The sequence below is a fragment of the Etheostoma spectabile genome, chromosome 1, assembly GCF_008692095.1.
Source record: "Etheostoma spectabile isolate EspeVRDwgs_2016 chromosome 1, UIUC_Espe_1.0, whole genome shotgun sequence".
NCBI classification, from domain to species: Eukaryota; Metazoa; Chordata; class Actinopteri; order Perciformes; family Percidae; genus Etheostoma; species Etheostoma spectabile.
The window spans coordinates 23888037-23892471 of record NC_045733.1 but is presented as its reverse complement, the minus strand read 5'-3'; the positions used below and the strand labels follow the sequence as shown (position 1 = coordinate 23892471).

Genomic DNA, 4435 nt, shown 5'->3' with positions numbered 1-4435 from the left:
TCCACACCAGATTAGAAATGGACTTCACTTGCATATACACATTGCTGGAAAACAGAGTACAGAAATTACACAAAGGATATTGATGACATTGTGGACAATGCCAGCAATATAAATAAAGATAAAGATTTAAGACATAACCCAAAGCTAATGAGTACACATATTAGTATGGATTTAGCGCTGATTGGACTTTATCACATGTTGTGCACTTACTTGAAAAATGCGATGAGGAGGTTGACCATTAGTATATACTGTACAAAGAGGTAGACAGCTTGTAGCAGAGGAGTCAGCCAGACTCCTTCCGAACACAGGTCATCTACACTGTTTTGAGTGCTATTGGCACACACTGGGTAGAAGAAAAGCCTTTTAGAATATGCAAACACCTGCAAGTATGCATGCACATACAAATCCCCCAAATATGCTATACAATAAGATATACCAGTCCCTCAAGGATTTCTTGATGTTGCAATCGTGCCAGTTCGCGCAAAGTCAACCAATCACCGTGACTTTGGCGCAACTTGCAATTTTGACCAATCACCACAACTTTTTCGCAAATTTGACCACACGTATTTTATTTTCTTGTTTAACAAGACGTGCGTGATTCAAACATCTCACATTTACCAACAAAAACGTACAGCGGAAGACATTTCAGACCATCCTGCCAACCTGTATACATTTTAACAGCAATGTACACTGTAATTTTTTTAACTGTTATGTCGGTGAAGCGGCTGCTGTTTTAATCCAGTCGGCTCTCTGCAGCGAGCGGGGCAGTGGACTTTCCCCCACGACACAAACACACACGGTGGATGCGGGAAAAACTGGAGATGAGATGAACAGGATGACCTAAATTGAGGACAGCTTCGTCCGTTAGTGTAAGTTGTAATGGGAAAATTACATGTAACCAATGATTTTCATATTAATTATTCATAATAATATCTGCACGCCTTCAGAGTATTTGGTTCCTGTATCTGTCCTCAGTGTGATCTCTTGTAGGAGACAACTGATATGTTATGACTTTGCATTTTCCCCAAGGATAGATGACGTGGAGCCTGACAGAAACAGTTGCCTAGAACGGGTTTATCATTGGAGGTCCAGGTCGAGACCAGACGCATTCCAAGAGACAAGATGTCCTTTTTTAGCTAAGATAGAATGACGGTCAAGACACTTGACACACGAGGGACAGATTCAGAAATACGCAAGAGCTCCAACTGTCTGCCTGAGGTCCACTGATTGTTATGTTGAGATTAACTGGTTTCCAACAAGGTGGTTGGTTTTCCTCTGGGGGCACTGCATATAAAGAAGTGGATTACTGATTGATTTACCAGAATGTGTAATGTCACCTTGTCTACTGTTGCATTGTGAACTGCCATTCTCGTCATTTGTTTGATTTCTCTCAGAAAATAATTAAACTCTTTCACCGAATATCCAAACTTTTAATCCAGTTTCAGCCTGTCTTTATTTTTGTTTCAAACAAGGTCTCTTCTTCATTCACAAATTCCTCCCTCGCTGAACAGAAACTTCCACAACAAAGTGCAATGATAAGTTAAAGTCCAATAAGTTTATCAACTAACAATGTAAAGATCAACAAGCCACTGACAGACATGTTCACATTTGATTCATTCAATAAATTATTATATTTTTAATAAATCAACCAGCCATTTTCATATACCAACATTTGCAGCATCCTGAGCCTTTTTGGTAAGGTCCTAGGAAAACTCAGCCTAAAGTAGTTTTAGTCCCACTTTTAGTTTCCTTTTTAAAGAACTTTACAAAAACCTTTTTCTGTCCCGCGGAACTTCATTGCAAAAAACATAAAAACATTGCAACTTTTATTGCAATTTCTTTACAAAAGATCCTGCAACATCAGTTATTTTGGGCTGCAATAATCTCAAAAAAAGTCAGCAAAATCCTAGAAGGACTGATTCACGCACTCATCACATCCAGGTCTTGTTCATTTGCAGAATCTTTAACTTTCTGTTCCCCTGTGGGTCCAAATCTGACTCTACCACACGTGGGATTTAACTAAGCCAACAGAGGACAGTCCTACAATGAAACTGCATTGAAATATTAACTGTTTTAATATAAAATTATTTTTTAAAACTTTTTCTTTAATGTATTCATTATGATGTTTTAACTATGTTAATAGCTGTTGGCAGTCTGCCAGTCAGGTCGTTAGGCACACCAGGTAGTTGTTGGCAGATCTCCTGAGTGGCCTTTGGTATATAAGTGTGTTAGCAGCTGTTGGCAGAATCATCCATTTACATTAACTGTTATATTAGCTTGATATATTAGCACCTTTTACTTTAAATCCAACAGCTACAATTAGCTTCTTACACTTGATGTGTTGAAAAAGGCACTGCAACTAGGATTTGTTCAGAGAAATAGTCTGAATGTTTGTTAAAAAAAACTTGAGCATTCAATTTTCTTCACCACTTCCAGGTTACACTAAGGGTGGTTATCATGTGATAACTTTCAACTGTATGTGTGAAACCTTGGGATGCCAACTCAGCTTACGGAGCACAGCCAGGTGTTTTGTTCCACCAAAGCATCAAATGCGCAAGACTCAAGTGATAATCATTTAATTGTTTCCTGCTATCCAGACCAATTTTAACTGAGTCAAGGCAGTCAACGCTGTGATGAAGCAAAAAGCCGTGCCCTCTCTAGAGACACCTGCGTTGGATTCTTTGGCGTGTAAACCATGTTTGTGTAAAAGATGCCGAGGGCATTGATTTCGCCACCGTGGGGTTTAATTTCCAGTGCTTGTTTGGAGTGACCATCAGCTCTCATGCCATGGTGAGAAGCTTTAAAAAAAATGCTTTTACCCTTGTAAACTCCCTACCGTCCTCATCCTCCTTACCATCGATTTCATAGGCATACACTTCCCCGTACATCATAAAGTACGGCTGGAAGACCACATCTTTGGCCAGCGTCCAGCTGGGCTCCTCGTGTGGGTACAGAATGGCTTTCCTGGGCACGCCATAGCTCAGCAGAACAATAGCCATTATTACCACAATATAAAACATGTTGGCCACCTGCAAGAAATGTCACACATACTGAATGAAAAGTATGACTATCACTGCTTGAAATAATATTGGATGTATAGTACATCCAAAGAGTTTCTTTAGTGCACAGACCCTACTCTTTGGATAAAAACTAACCACTATTTAATAACTTTTAAAAAATAAAGGAAAAATAGAAAGAAGGCAATGTTCTTTTATGATTTGGTCTGGTGCTGACTGTTTCAAAACAATTATCAATTACTTGGTAAAAAATCCTTTTCTGCATTGAAATACCCACCCAGGGCAGACACAGTAATGTTGAAGGGTTTATGACCACTTAACAGCTATGCAGGTGTAATAATGGAAACTTGATTATGTTCTAATTAAATCTATGTCAATCAATATAGGAAAATATGCTTATTTTCTTTCTGGCTGAGAATGAGAAGATTGATACCACTCTGGCACTCCAACATCTCTACATAAGATGTAAAGCTACGGCTAGCAGCTGCCTTGCTTAGCACACTAATCATACTTCAGGAAGTCAATGTCACAACCAAAAATAGACTTATATGTAACTCCCTAACCAAAATGTAAATATTGCACAATATTTGTGTGCAGATTTAACAAACCAGTTGTGAATTGTTACTTTCTAAAATAAGAGGTTCTGGTAAACTAATTATTTTTAGCTTTGGACAGACCCAGGAAACTTTATCCCCTTTTAGCATTTCCTCTTGATTCCAGATTTTATGCTTAGCTAAGCTAGCTTCATATTTGACGCAAGCATGTAGGTATATTTTAAAAATTGTCACACTTCTTCTCCTTTATTAAAATTAAATCAACCCATTTTTCACATTACCATAATTTCCTCCAATATTATGTTAAAAGTAAACAATCAATTTAAAGGTTATATAACTATAACATGGAGGACAGTTAATGGACAAAACATTGGCAAAACTAATAAAAACTGATGGGGCTGCTCAAGATAATACAGCAGGTTACAATATCTGGTTATGGCATGTATATGATTAATGCTGTTTAAAAATTAATGGTCAAATAGATTAATAAAAAAAAAACTTTTATGTTAATATGAGAAATTTGCAAATGCACAAAAACATAGCCACAACTTTCTCAGTGTGTTCAGATTATGACTTAAAAAGATACAAAACAATTTAAGCCTATCATTTAAAGCTGCCACTGCCTTATGTGCCATAAAAATGATCCCTATTGAAACATTTTAACTGCTTAGTGTATGGCTCATTACAATTTCACTTACATCAGCAAAGTAGTGTTTGTGTAATTAATAGGGTTGGGACAGTTAATGCGTTATTATCGCGTCAACTAATTAATTAATTAACGCCAACAATTATTTGATCGCGTGTTTACGCAGTTTTTATCATTTCTTTATTATTGTAAAAGTTTGTTGCTCACAGGCTTTGTAA

At 37.3% G+C, this 4435-nt stretch overlaps 1 protein-coding gene across 1 annotated transcript in view; it reads right to left on the bottom strand.

Annotated features, from left to right (window-relative positions):
- Positions 1 to 4435, bottom strand: part of LOC116689707 (transient receptor potential cation channel subfamily M member 7) — an 89912-nt gene that overhangs the window by 61111 nt on the left and 24366 nt on the right. The gene's annotated exons all lie outside the window — the stretch shown is intronic.